The following is a 15,614-nucleotide window of genomic DNA, read 5'->3' on the forward strand; positions in this document are numbered from 1 at the left end:
GTAATAAAGTTTAATTTCAAGCCTTCTACTTTCCTGATCATTTAAGCAAGGCTTTACCAGCAGTATTCACATGTAGATTTTTCCTTGAAGATCAATTGTTTTTTTGGCTGCTGTATGTTAAAGCAGTCCTTCCAGCTGAGAATCATTCAAATGGAACTGATAGACCATTTCTGGACTCATTGCATTGTGTCCTGTCTGAAATTGCAGTAAGCACGAAAACAATTAAGTTCTTGTATCATCCCACACACAAAGATCTCTAATTCTAAAATGTTGGAAACAATTGATAGAAATAGTATGTTTTACATAGAATATAAAATCAATACACAAATATTTCAGTTTTTTTTTACCAAGTACTAATAGCTAATAGTGTTTTGTAAACTTAGAGAAAATGGAAATGAATAGTCACTTAACAAAACAAAGCAATGTATGCATATTTTCTAAACAGCTGCAATTTAAATTGACATCTATGAACTGAAACTTAAAATGACAATAAAAACAGAATAAAATGAAATATTCCAGGTATTATTAGCATTGGTAACAAAGCATCAGGTGTACACACTTGGCCAAATGGAGTGACCCTTTTGACACAGAGTGCGAACATCCATGCTTCTTCTGTTTTCGTTTTCTGGGTCGGGGCATCCCCCTGTAAACGCTGCACACTGACAATGCCTAGTATGCCTCTTGTTTTTGATCAGTTTAGTGCCTACTGGTTGACAGAGGGCAGCACATTTGAATATGGTCAATTGTTTGGGGAGGAGAAAAGCTTTGAGGAGATTTTGGACAGAGGTGAGTTCTGATTAGGTGTCCCTGAGGTGGTCAGAAATCCACATTGTGACCATAGTTGGTCATTGGTGTCATTATTTTGAAACATTATTGGCAGACCAGACATGTCAGGAGGTACCTCCATTTTATTCCCACTTGATAGTTCAACTTGGTGTTTCAACTCCGATTCCTTATTTTGTTTTTTCTTTCTCAAGTTTTCCTGTTTTCTTTTATTCATATTATAATCCTCACACTGACTCTTCAGCACCTCCCAAGACTTCAGGTTTCCCTCACTATCACACACACTAATCCCTCTTTGACGTGCGTTATTCTCCTAGCTGGCCTGTTTACATTTGTTCGTTATCTCCTCAGCAGTCTTTCTACACGCAGATATTAAAATTTTCCAATTAGTCCCCGTATTACGTTTCCAAATTGCCTCCTCTACTTTTAAACATTTATCTATGCCCCAAGGTCTTCCTATCGGCCAAATTTCATTTGCCAATTTTTTATTTAAACAGCCTGATAGGCGCCTGAATCGTTCCACATTTTAGGGGTCATCCCGGCATAACCGAGGCAAGGGGGTTCCAACACCCAACTTATCCAACATCTGCCCATTTTTAAAGTCTCAAGTTCCTAAATTATCTTTATATACTAGTCCAGTGTCCTCAGTCACCACATCCACTTCAGGGTCCTGAACCTCGCATGGGGGATTTCCCCTCTTAACAATCGGTCTAAGGCAGGATGATCGAAACAGACACAGTAGTTATCTTTTATGCAGTATGTTCCCGGGCCTCAAACTTCACTATTAGAGGACTCTCACCTCCGAATTCCAGGGGAACTCTAACCTCCTTGACCAAGAAAGCAAACCCATTGGTGTGCAAGTTACCTTAGAGATTCCATCACTCCAGAGTGCTCGGGGACAAGGGGTCGACTGAGTGATTGGTTAGTGAGAGAGGTCAAGGTGAATCTTACCAAGTGGGCCCAAGTATCATGTTACCATTACACAGGCAATCACTTACTCAGTCTAAATGGAAAGTCTGCATATGTTGTAATCCCACTGCTTCCACCAAACGTTAGGTTCTTTTTCTTAAGATTCTTACACACTTGATACAACTGCAATACACCATCTTCTGTGAACAGCCAAAATTTATTATGCAAGTACAAGCTTTTGGAAGAGCCCTTAACACTCTTCGCAATGCTTGCGAAACATATCAAGTGAAACTCTCTGAACAAGGGAATAGTTCTCCCTTTTACTTCACCGTCAGTAATGCCCACAAGACACCTCCTGCCACTCCCCCATAGTCACATTGACACAATGTAGTGATTTAATTATTTCCAGAAACAATGTAACTAAATCAATTCTGAATTTCAGGAGATGGCTATGTAAATGTTTACATTCTGCAAGACAGAGAAACATACCACCCTCCAAACAGGACATCCAATTTCTAGCAGGTCAGCATAACAAATTAATCCTGTAACGTGTCAGAAGAACTGAGTGGATGATCCATCTCAGCTTCCTCCAGTGGTCCCCAGCATCACAGGTTCCAGTCTTCAGCAGATTTGATTCACTCCATCTGATAGCAAGAAACAGCTGGAGGCACTTGATATTTCAAAGGCTATGGGGCCTGACAACATTCTGGCAGTAGCATTCAAGTCTTGCACTCCAGAACCTTCCACTCACCTAGCCAAGCTATTCCAGTACAATTTCGACACAGGCACCTCCCCGACAATGTGAAAAATTACCCAGGCATGTCCTGCTACTCAAAAAGTACGACAAATCCATCCCGACCAACAACTACCCTACTGGTCTAGTATCGATTATCAGTAAAGCGAAGGAAGGTGTCATCAATAGTACTATAAAGCAGCACCCGCTCAGCAAAAACCTGCTCAAAAAAGAAACGAAGGCCACTTAGCTTCTGGCCTCACTGCAGTCTTGGCTCAAACTGAATTCTGGAGGTGAGATAAGAGTGACAGGCCTTGACATCAAGGCCATAATTGACTTAGTGTGATCTCGAGGAGTCCTCACAAAACTGGAATCAATGGGAATCACAGGCAGACTCTCCATTGGTTGGAGTCAAACCTGGCACAAAGGTATATAGTTTTGGTTATTGGAGATCAGTCATCTCAGCTCCAGGACATCTCTGCAGGAATTCCTCAGGGACGTGTCCTCGGCCCAATCATCTTCAGCTGCTTTGTTATTGATCTTTCCTCTGTCATAAGTTCAGCAGTGGGAATATTCGCTAATGATTTCACAATGTTCAGTACCATTTACAATTTCTCAGATACTGAAGCAATCTATGTTCAAATGCAATAAGACCTGGACAACATTCAAGCCTGGATTGACAAATGGCAAGTAACACGTGTGCAAACAAATGCTAGGCAATCACCAGCTCCAATCAGAGATGAGCTGACCACTGTCCCTTGACATTCGTAAACATTACCATCATTGGGGCGGCACGGTGGCACAGTGATTAGCACTGCTGCCTCACAGCGCCGGAGACCCGGGTTCAATTCCTGCCTCAGGCGACTGACTGTGTGGAGTTTGCACGTTCTCCCAGTGTCTGCGTGGGTTTCCTCCGGGTACTCCGGTTTCCTCCCACAGTCCAAAAGATGTACAGGTCAGGTGAATTGGCCATGCTAAATTGCCCGTAGTGTTAGGTAAGGGGTAAATGTAGGGGTATGGGTGGGTTGCGCTTCGGCGGGTCGGTATGGACTTGTTGGGCCGAAGGGTCTGTTTCCACACTGTAATCTAATCTAAAAAAAATGAATGCCCTATCAAATGCTAGGCATTTGGGGGTTACCAATGATCAGAAACTGACTGCACTTGCTATATAAATATAGTGGCTGCAAAAGCAGGTCAGAAGTTAGGAATATTGCAACGAATAACTCACCTCCTGATTCCCTAAAGCCTGTCTACAAGTCAGGAAGCTGATGGAATACTCTGCATTTTCCTGAATGGGTACAGCTGCAACAACACTAAAGCAGCTTGAGACCAACAAGGATAAAGCAGCTCAGTTGATTGGCACCACATCCACATGAATCCACTTCCTCTACCACTAACACTGAGTTGCAACAGTGTGTACTTTATACAAGCTGCATTGCAGAAATCACTGATCATTGGACAGCATCTTACAAACCCACAACCACTTGCATCTTGAAAGACAAGGCAGCAGATACGTGGAACACCTGGAATCCCCTCCAATCACTCACTATCCTTGGAAATATATCCCACTCCTTCCCTGTTACTTGGTCAAAATCCGGAATTCCCTCCCTAATGACATTGTGGGTCAACCCACAGACATGGACTGCAGCAGTTCAAGAAGGCAGCTCACCACCACCTTCTCAAGGGTATCTCGACAAATGTAATTATTGCTCACCAGCAAGTTACACTAAGTCCTAAGACTGAATAAAGAAAAGCGGTTTAGATCAGAATATATTATCACAGTGGAACTGTAAAGCTAAAAAAATTAACTTTTCAAATATTTAATGTACAGATTTATTAAATTAAACCGAAGTGATTGGGCAGATCATGTTTCTGCATGAACTGCTGTTATTGGTGACCATATTTTCATGAAATGTTGCTGCACGTGGGAACTTCAGCTCAGAGTTGATGAGCTGGAGACTGAGCTGTGGACACTGTCACACGTCAGGGAGGACTGAGTTATCTGGACACTGTTTCAGGTGGCAGTTACACTCCTTAGATTTATTATCTCAAATTTGATCTGTGGTCACTGAAAGGAGGGTGTGAGACTGCGAGTGGGGCAGGTTTGTAGATCTGGAATTTTCCTTTTGTAAAGGAACCTCAGACTGTGCACTTATCCAACATATACAAGTGTTGCTGCTGATGTAGACAAGAGCACAGACTGCAGAGAGAACGAGAGAACAGACCAAATCACTGTTGTGTAGAACATTATTCAAATGGCAGGAGAAAAGAGAAACATTATAATCATAGTGCTAGTGAGACATGCACGGTACCATGGTTGGGGGAATTAGATACTGTTCTCAGCAGCAAGTACAGAGAATCCAAGGACTTTGAGGCTATTGGTGCCAATGTTAAAGGAGTTTAGGAGGAATTTGGGGAGGGAACAGAGGGTTCCAGTTCTCATCATCCACATATGCCAGTGACATCTCTAGAACTGAGAGAGAAATTCTGCTGAGAGATCATAAGCGTCATGTAGGTTAAATTATTAAACATAATCACAAAGGTAATAATCTCCAGATTATTAATCCATCACATGCAAATTGACATAGGGTATGTAAGACTAGTGGGGCAAATGTGCATCTTACAGATTGACCTGGCAGAAATGGATTATAATTCATGTGCTGTGGCACTAGTATTGGGGAAAAAGTGTTGTTTTCATTGAGAAGAGCTTCATAAAGTCATAGAAGACAGGAAAAGGCTCTTTGGCCACGATTCTAATCCCATTTTCCAGCACTTAGCCTGTAGTCTGGTATGCCTTGGCAATGCAAGTGCACATCTAAATATTTCTTAAATGGTTTTCTGTCTCCACTACCCTTATAGGCAGTGAGGTCCAGATTCCCATCACACCCCTGGTAAAAGATTTTCCTCTCATCCTCTTGAAACTGTCCGCCCTAAACCTTAAATCCATGACCCAGGTCATTGATCCTCATCAAGGGGAAAGGTTTCTTCCTATCAACCTTATCTATGCCCCTCATAATTTTATGTATTTCAATCATGTCCCTTCTCTTCTGCTCGAAAGAACACTACCCTGGCCGGTTTAATCTCTGTTCATAACTTAAACTTTCCAGCACAGGCAGCTTTCTGGTAAATCTCCTTTCCAGTGTTATCATATCCTTCCAATTATACGGATTCCAGAACTGCACACAATACTCTAGGTACGGACTAACTTAGAGTTCTAGAACAACGTCCCCGCTCTTCTCCATGCCTCGGCAACCACTTTATCCGCCAGTTCTGATCCCTTAAGAAACCGGTGGATACGCACACCCTCTGATCTTCATGTGAATTATGCCGGGAACAGTGTCCTGATGAATGAGAGACTAATGTTGTAGCTAGGGCATTAAACTCAAAACTGTATCCTGGGGACGGCGGGTGTTGCGATAAATTGAAAGGAAATTTTAAAAAATATAAGAAAAACGAGAGACCAGAGGTGCAGGGCTGTGAAAATGTCAATAAAAATCTTAATAGCAAAAAATATACACAGCAGAATTTAGCTTTAAAATAAGTCATAATGATAAAAAACTGAATGTATGCAGCAGTTATAATAGGTACTTAAAATCAAATATATGAATATTATTTGATAGACGTGGGTGTAGGCTGATCCGGGCGAGGAGCGTGATATCCAACAGTATTCAACCCTCTGGCAGAAAGGAACAACAGCATGTGACCGGGATTGCTCAGGTGAGCGCGCGGGCGGGAAGAGACCAGGTCGTGAGGAGGGGGCGGGGCAGTCACCCATGGGGCGTCCGCAGTAACCAAGGGGGTGGAGCCGGCAATCAAGAGACAGGGCCGGTAAATGGGGGGCGGGGCAGTAATTAAGGGGCGGAGAAAGAAGTCGGTGGGCGGAGACAGTCACCAATGGGGTGGAGCCGGGAATCAAGAGACGGGGCTAGCAATAGGGGCGGGGCCTAATCTGGGGGAATAATCAGGGGGTGGGGCCTAATCGGGGAGGAATAATCAGGGGCGGGGTCTAATCAGGGAGCGGGGCCTAATCGTGGGAATAATCAGGGGGCGGTGCCTGAGCGGAGGGGGCGGGGAAAGTTGCCCGGAGCCGAGTTGGCAGCTCCGGTCTGTGTGTGGAGCGGAGTGTCAATTGCGAGCGGAATTTCGGAGAGGAGATCGTTTTCGGTGCTGGAGTTTAGGTAAACCCGCCTGGCTGCTGAGTAATCCGGTGCTGCGCTCGACCGAGTTAGAGTTAGGGTCCGGGTCCGGGCCCGGGCCCGGGCCCGGAGGAGAGCGCTCCCCGGCCCCTCACTGTGGTTTGGATGTGCACGGCTTTGACTCTTGAAGGTGTCTCTCGCACTGGCTCCCAGTCGCTTGCCCTGAGGCGTTTTGTGCAGTGGGTTCTGAGCAGGTATTGACTTGTCCCTGCGGTATAAAATCGACATGGTTGATGTAGCAAATGGATGTAAATATCTGATAGCAAAACCTCTCTCTGCTTTGCTGGAGGAGAGGCATGTATTGATACTGAAAGGAAAGCGTGCAGCGGAAGTTGATCATATTCCCTGACTTTTCGCCAGTCGCCCACACACTGGCTGTCAGCGGTAAATCTTCCCGAGGGCTCGCCGACCCTGCGGCGCTGGGAGAGCAAAAGTTGGTTGCTGCTCTGAACCAGCTGGTGCAGTGAAAATGCACAGATTTCTTTTTAAGATTGGATTCCATACAGTATGGAAACAGGCCCTTCGGCCCAGCAAGTCCACACCAACCCTCCGAAGAGAATTCACCCAGACCCATTTCTCTGCATTTCCCTCTGACTATTGCACCTAACTCACGGGCAATTTAGCATGGTCAATCCAACCTAACCTGCACATCTATGTGATTGTAGGAGGAAACTGGAGCACTCGGAGGAAACTCATACAGACGCGGGGAGAATGTGCAAACTCCACACAGTTACCCAGGGTTGGAATCAAACCTGGGTCCCTGGCGCTGTGAGGCAGTAGTGCTAACCACGGAGTCACTGTGCTGCCCGCATCGGCTGGCAGTTGTTGCTGTAAGGGAGAGTAGTGCATTCTTGTAGTCTGCAAGGATGCAGCTGTCTTAGTAATGTGGGGTCTGAAATCATTCTTGTTCGGATTAGGAACTGAGTGTAGCAGCATTCCACTGGGAGGATTTCAGGAGTATTTGCCCAGCAACATGCTGGGCAAGAGAATAAGAAAACTGGAGCAATGAGTAAATTGCTCACTCATTGGTGCAAAAAGACAGCAATAAGATTTTAGGCATAAATAGGCAATTTAGCCCATTGAGTGCTCCACCATACAGTAAGACTACGACTGATCTGATGATCTTCAACTCTACTTTCCTGCCTTAGCACCATCACCATAGATTCCCTTATTGATGAAAATTTTGTCTCCCTCAGCCTTGAATCTGCTTAACAGTCCAGTCCTGACAGCCCTCTATGCTAAATAACTCCAGAGACAACTGAGCCCTAAATGTGCGAATGTGTGCTGAGATACTTTTGGCTCTTGATTCTTTCATTAGGGGAAACAACCTCACTACACATACCCCCTCTATTTTCCTAAGAGTCTTGTGTATTTCAATAAGTTCACTTGTCATTCTCGTAAATCCTAAGTACAAACCCAGCAGACTCGACGTTTTGTAAAACCCCTCCATATTTTGGTGGCATGGTGGCTCCATAGCTGCCACTTACTGCCTCCCAGCACCAGGAACCCGGGCTCAAGTCCACCCTTGGGGGACTGTGTGGAGTTTGCATATTCTCTCTGTGTCTGTGTTGGTTGCCTCCACGTGCTCTGGTTTTCTCTCACAGTCCAAAGGTGTGCGGGCTACGTGGATTGAACTTACTAAATTGCTCATAGTGTTCAGAGATATGCAGGCTAGGTGGATTACCCATGGGAAATGCAGGAATAGGGGAGCGGAGTGGTTCTGGTGAGGTCTCTTTGGAGGGCTGTTATGGATTTGATGGGCTGAATGGCCTGCTTCTGCACTTCTATGATGGGACCCACCACTTGAACCTTCTTTGGACTGTTACCAATGCCATTATATGTTTGCTTAGGTAAGGAGACCAAAAATGGCCACAGTTTTCTAGCTGTGATCTGACTAGTGCCTTCGGTAGTTTTAACAAGATATGAAAATGTGTTGCTGGAAAAGTGCAGCAGGTCAGGCAGCATCCAAGGAGCAGGAGAATCGACGTTTCGGGCATGAGCCCTTCTTCAGGAATGAGGAAAGTGTGCCAAGCAGGCTAAGATAAAAGGTAGGGAGGAGGAACTTGTGGGAAGGGCGTTGGAAATGCGATAGGTGGAAGGAGGTTAAGGTGAGGGTGAAAAATGGGGGTGGGGCGGAGAGGTTAGGAAGGTGGTGCTGAGTTTGAGGGTTGGGACTGAGACAAGGTGGGGGGAGGGGAAATGAGGAAACTGGAGAAATCTGAGTTCATCCCTTGTGGTTGGAGGGTTCCTAGGCGGAAGATGAGGCGCTCTTCCTCCAGCCGTCATGTTGCTATGGTCTGGCGATGGAGGAGTCCAAGGACCTGCATGTCCTTGGTGGAGTGGGAGGGGGAGTTGAAGTGTTGAGCCACTGGGTGGTTGGGTAGGTTGGTCCAGGTGTCCCAGAGGTGTTCTCTGAAACGTTCCGTAAGTAGGCGGCCTGTCTCCTCAATATAGAGGAGGCCACATCGGGTGCAGCGAATGCAATAAATGATGTGTGTGGAGGTGCAGGTGAATTTGTGGCGGATATAGAACGATCCCTTGGGGCCAAGTAAGGGGTGGGGTGGGGGGGAGGTGTGGGCGCAAGTTTTGCATTTCTTGCGGTTGCAGGGGAAGGTGCCTGGAGTGGAGGTTGGGTTGGTGGGGGGTGTGGACCTGACGAGGGAGTCACGGAAGGAGTGGTCTTTTCAGAACGCTGATAGGGGAGGGAAATATATTCCTGGTGGTGGGGTCCGTTTGGAGGTGGCGGAAATGACGACGGATGATACGATGTATATGGAGGTTGGTGGGGTGGTCGGTGAGGATCAGTGGGGTTCTGTCCTGGTGGCGATTGGAGGGGCGGGGCTCAAGGGTGGAGGAGCGGGAAGTGGAGGAGATGCGGTGGAGAGCAACGTTGATCACATCTGGGGGGAAATTGCGGTCTTTGAAGAAGGAGGCCATCTGGGTTGTTCGGTATTGGAACTGTTCCTCCTGGGAGCAGATGTGGCAGACACTAAGGAATTAGGAATATGGGATGGCATTTTTACAGGGGCCAGGGTGGGAGGAGGTGTAGTCTAGGTAGCTGTGGGAGTCGGTCGGTTTATAGTAAATGTCCGTGTTGATTCGGTCGCCCGAGATAGAAATGGAGGGGTTGAGGAAGGGGAGGAAGGAGTCCGAGACGGTCCAGGTAAATTTGAGGTCGGGATGGAAGGTGTTGGTAAAGTGGATGAACTGTTCAACCTCCTCGTGGGAGCATGAGGCAGCGCCGATATAGTCATCGATGTAGCGGAGGGAAAAGGTGGGGGGTGGTGCCAGTGTAGCTGCGTAAGATGGACTACTGGGGTAGGAGCAGACGGTATAGGAAAGTATTTAATTGCGGGAGGGGGAATTACAATGCTATTAGGCAGGAACTGATGTTGTCATGAACATGCATGACAGAAATGTGAAGGCTGTTCAGGGAGCACTAGCTGATAATGCTGGATTGGTTTGACCTACTGAGGCAAGGAAGGGTTGGTAGGGTGAAGAAACCTTAGGTGACAAGACATGTCAAACATTCTGATGAAGAGCTTGTGCTTGAAATGTCGACTCTCTTGTTCCTAAGATGCTGCTTGACTGCTTTTCCAGCACCACGCTTTTTGACTCTGATCTCCACAGAACATAGAACAATACAGCACAGAACAGGCCCTTCAGCCCTTGATGTTGCACCGACCTGTGAACTATTCTCAGCTCATCCCCCTACCCTCTCCCATCATCATCCATGTGCTTGTCCAAGGATTGTTTAAATCTCCCTAATGTGACTGAGTTGACTACATTAGCAGGTAGGGCATTCCACGCCCTTACCACTCTCTGCGTAAAGAACCTACCTCTGGCATCTGTCTAAAATCTATCACCCCTCAATTGTGCCCTCTCTTACAAGCTGACGTCATCAACCTAGGAAGAAGTCTTTCACTGTCTACCCTATCTAATCCTCTGATCACCTTATATGTCTCTATCAAATCCCCTCTTAGCCACCGCCTTTCCAATGAGAACAGACCCAAGTCTCTCAGCTTTTCCTCATCAGACCTTCCCTCCAGACCAGGCAACATCCTGGTAAATCTCCTCTGCACCTTTTCCAATGCTTCCACATCCTTCCTGTAATGGGGCGACCAGAACTGTACACAATATTCCAAGTGTGGCCGCACCAGCGTTTTGTATAGTTGCAGCATGATATTGCGGTTCCAGAACTCAATCCCTCTACCAATGAAACCTAACACACCGTATGCCTTCTTAACAGCACTATCCATCCGGGTGGCAACTTTCAGGGATCTATGTACATGGACTCCAAGATCCCTCTGCACATCCACACTACCAAGAATCTTTCCATTGACCCAGTACTCTGCCATCCTGTTATTCTTCCCAAAGTGCATCACCTCACATTTAGCTGCATTGAACTCCATTTGCCACCTCTCAGCCCAATTCTGAAGTTTATCCAAGTCCCCATGCAACCTGTAACATTCTTCCAAACTGTCCACTACTCCACCGACGTTAGTGTCATCTGTAAATTTACTAATCCATCCACCTATGCCTGCGTCTCAGTCATTTTATAAAATTGACAAACAGCAGTGGTCCCAAAACAGATCCTTGTGGAACACCACTAGTAACTAGACTCCAGGCTGAATATTTTCCATCAACCACCACTCACTGCCTTCTTTCAGAAAGCCAGTTTCTAATCCAAACTGCTAAATTGCCCTCCATTCCATGCCTCTGCGTTTTTTCCATCAGCCTACCATGTGGAACCTTATCAAAGGCTTTACTGAAGTCCAAGTAAACCACGTCAACTGCCCTACCCTCATCTACATGCTTGGACACCTTCTCAAAAAACTCAGGTTTGTGAGACACAACCTGCCCTTGACGAAACCGTGTTGACTATCTGAAATCAAACTGTTGCTTGCTAGATGATTATAAATCTTATCTCATATAATCCTTTCCTAAACCTTTCCTACAACATAAGGCTCACTGGTCTATAATTACCTGGGTCATCTCTGCTGCCCTTCTTGAACAAGGGCACAACATTTGCAATCCTGCAGTCCTCTGGTATTAAACCTGTAGACAATGACGACTCAAATATCAAAGCCAAAGGCTCTGCTATCTCCTCCCTAGCTTCCCAGAGAATCCTTGGATAAATCCTATTCGGCCCAGGGGACTTGTCTACTTTCACTCCTTCTAGAATTGATAACACCTCTTCGTAACTAACCTCAATCCTTTCTAGTCTAATATCTCGTACCTCATTCTTCTCCTTTTCCTGAGTGAACAGCGATGAGAAATGTTCATTTAGCACCTCTCCGATCTCTATAGGGTCCTCACTCAACTTCCCACTTCTGTCTTTGACTGGCCCTATTCCTACCCTAATCATCCTTTTATTCCTCACATACCTATAGAAAGCTTTAGGGTTCTCCTTTATTCTATTTGCTAAAGACTGCTCGTGTCCTTTCTTTGCTCTTCCTAACTCTCTCTTTAAATCCTTTCTAGCTGATCTGTAACTCTCCATCGCCTCATCTGTACCATCTTGCCTCATCAACACATAAGCCTCCTTCTTCTGCTTAACAAGAGATGTGATTTCTGTAGTAAACCACGGTTCCCTTACCTTATCACTTCCTCCCTGTCTGACAGGGACATACCTATCGAGGACACACAATATCTGTTCCTTAAAACAGCTCCACATTTCAATTGTCTGCATCCCCTGCATTTTTCTACCCCATTCTATGCATCCCAAATTCTTGCTTAATGACATTATAATTGCCCTTGCCCCATCGATAACTCTTGACCTGTGGCATGTACCTATCCCTTTCCATCGCTAAACTAAACGTAACTGAATTATGGTCACTCTGTCCAAAGTGCTCACTTACAACTAAATCAAACACCTGGCCTGGTTCATTATCAAGCACCAGATCCAGTGTGGCCTCCCCTCTTGTCGGCCCTTCAACATACTGTATCAGGAAACCCTCCTGTTCACATTGGACAAAAACTGATCCATCCGACGTACTAGAGTTATAACATTTCCAATCAATGTTGAGGAAGTTAAAGTCCCCCATAATGACCACCCTGTTCCTTTCACTCCTACCCAGAATAATTTTGCTAATCCTCTCATCCATCTCCCTTGAACTCTGCAGAGGCCTATAAAAAACTCCAAGCAGTGTGACCTCTTCTCTCCTGCTTCTAACCTCAGCCCACACTACCTCAGGAGACAAGTCCTCATCATAAGTTCTCTCAGCCACCTTTATACTATCCTTGACTAACAAGGCCACACCTCCCACTGTTTCATCACCTTGCCTGTTTTTAATGAAAGATCTAAACCCTGGAACCTGCAACATTCATTCCTCGCCCTGCTCTATCCATGTCTCCGAAATAGCCAAAACATCGAAGTCCCAGGTGCCTATCGATGGTGCAAGCTCACCTACCTTATTTCGGATACTTCTGGCGTTGAAGTAGACACACTTCAAACCAGTTTGCTGTCTGCCAGCACATTGCTGTGACCCTGAAATCCTGTCCCTGTCCTTCCTACTCTCATCCTCCTGCAGCTGCAGCTACACCTCCAGTTCCCACCCCCCTGCTGAGCTAGTTTAAACCCACCCAAATAGCACCAGCAAATTTCCCACCCAGGATATTAGTACCCCTCTGGTTCAAGTGAAGACTGTCCTCTTTGTACAAGTCCCACCTTCCCCAGAATGAGCCCCAATTATCCAAAAACCTGAAACCCTCCCTCCTGCACCATCTTTGCAGGATGATGTCCCTCAGCTGATGTCCCTCCCTATTTCTTGCCTCGCTATCACGTGGCACGGGTAACAATCCAGAGATAACAACTCTGCTTGTTCTAGCTCTCAACCTCCACCCTAGCTCCCTGAAATCCTGCCTTACATCCCTATCCCTCTTTCTACCTATGTCGTTGGTACCTACATGGACAACGACTTGAGGCTGGTCACCCTCTCCCTTCAGGAGTCCAAAGATGCGATCTGAGACATCACGGACCCTGGCACCTGGGAGGCAACACACCAACCATGAGTCTCATTCGTTCCCAACAAACCTTCTATCTGAGCCTCTAACTATCGAGTCCCCAATGACTAACACTCTCCTCTTTTCCCTCCTTCCCTTCTGTGCCAGAGACTAGGCCCCACTGCTTGCCCCTGGGAAGTTGTGCCCCTCAACAGTATCCAAAATGGTATACATGTTTTTCAGGGGAACGACCACAGGGGGTCCCTCCACTCCCCTTTCAAACAGTCACCCAGCTTTCTTCGTGCCTTGGAGTAACTGCTTCCCTGTAACTCCTATCTGTCACAGCCTCTGCCTCCAGAATGATCCGAAGTTCATCCAGCTCCCGCTCCTAGTCACAAAGCAAAAAAGAGACACTTACCTGATATGTCCCTGGTCTTTAAGGTTAGAGGAGGTGGTTGGGTGGGAGGCCCTACAGAGGTAGGGTCTCGGGTTGAGAAGACACTGACTTATATAGCAGGATGGAAATAAAAATAAGAAGTCCCTCCTTTCCCAGAAATCTCTGCTCTCTGACTTCAAACTTAGAAGCACAAATCAGTGACTCACCGCTCCCGGCAGGCCCCTGGTGCAAGCTCCCGCCCCTCGAGTTGCTGTTGCCGCTGAAAAACAGAAATGCAGTCAAGAGGAAGAAGGAAGCTTACTTAAGGTTGGGGAAGCAAGGATCAGACAGGGCAGGAAAGGGCAGAAATGGGCAGGAAAAATCTTCAGCGGGTAGGATTAAGGAAAACCCTGAGGTATGATCATATTGAATGGTGGTGCAGGCTCGAAGGGCAGAATGGCCTACTCCTGCACCTATTGTCTATTGTATTCCACTCTTATGTGAGGAACAAGAGGGAGGGTGCAGCCAATGAGGATAATGGAGGGAACTTGTGCCTGGAGTTGGAGGAGATTAGATTAGATTAGATTAGATTAGATTACTTAGTGTGGAAACAGGCCCTTTGGCCCAACAAGTCCACACCGACCCGCCAAAGCACAACCCACCCAGACCCATTCCTCTACATTTACCCCTTCACCTAACACTACGGGCAATTTAGCATGGCCAATTCACCTAACCTGCACATTGTTGGACTGTGGAAGGAAACCCACACAGACACGGGGAGAATGCAAACTCCACACAGTCAGTCATCTGAGGCGGGAATTGAACCCGGATCTCTGGTGCTACTTCAGTATTCACGACCGAGGCACCTTGTTGTTTTTGTGAGGGCAGTGTGAAACAGGATGATATGCTTGAACAGGCTGCTGTTAAGGAAGGTGTGCTGAAACGTTTGAAAAATATAATGATAGCTAAGTCCCATGGGCCAGACAGGATACACTCTAGGTTACTGTAGGAAGTGAGGGAAGAGATTGCCACACCTTTGGCGATGATCTTTGCATCCTCAGTGTCCACTGCAGTAGTGCCAGATGATTGGAGGGTTGAGCATGTTATTCCTTTGTTCAAAAAAAAGGGAGTAGGGATAACCCTGGGAATTACAGACCAGTCAGTCTTAGGTCTGTGGTGGGCAAAGTATTGGAGAGGATTCTGAGAGACCGGATTTATGATTCCTTGGAAGATCATAGTTTGATTAGAGACAGTCAGCATGGCTTTGTGAGGGGCAGTTCATGCCTCACAAACCTTATTAAATTCTTTGAGGATGTGACAAAACACGTTGAAGGTCAATAGTGAATGTGATCTATGTGGATTTTAGCAAGGCATTAGATTAGGTTCCCTGTGATAGGCTTATTCAGAAAGTGAGGCCTTGGATACAGGGAAATTTGTCTGTCTGTATACAGAATTGGCTGGCGGATAGAAGACAGAGGGTGGCAGTAGATGGAAAGTATTCAGCCTGGAGATCAGATACCAGTGGTTTTCCGCAGGGATCTATTCTGGGACCTCTGCTGTTTGTGATTTTTAGAAATTATTTAGATGAGGAAGTGAAAGGGTGGGTTAGTAAGTTTGCAAATGAGATGAAGGTTGGTGGTTTTGTGGATAGTGTGGAGGGCTATTGTAGGTT

General features: G+C 46.2%; 1 protein-coding gene across 2 annotated transcripts in view; it reads left to right on the forward strand.

Annotated features, from left to right (window-relative positions):
- Positions 1–6,495: 6,495 nt before the first annotated feature.
- Positions 6,496–15,614, forward strand: part of ccdc102a (coiled-coil domain containing 102A) — a 287,030-nt gene continuing 277,911 nt past the window's right edge. The window contains exon 1 of one of the 2 annotated variants that reach the window (XM_043707419.2): positions 6,496–6,603. The gene's annotated coding sequence lies outside the window, so the exon portion shown is untranslated. Of the gene's footprint in view, positions 6,604–6,683; positions 6,816–15,614 lie in introns of those variants that run through there. The other variant, XM_087996111.1, reaches the window with a different exon arrangement.

This window comes from Chiloscyllium plagiosum, unplaced genomic scaffold, assembly GCF_037043375.1.
Source record: "Chiloscyllium plagiosum isolate Xiang-an unplaced genomic scaffold, Cpla_swu_hap1 HiC_scaffold_17, whole genome shotgun sequence".
NCBI classification, from domain to species: Eukaryota; Metazoa; Chordata; class Chondrichthyes; order Orectolobiformes; family Hemiscylliidae; genus Chiloscyllium; species Chiloscyllium plagiosum.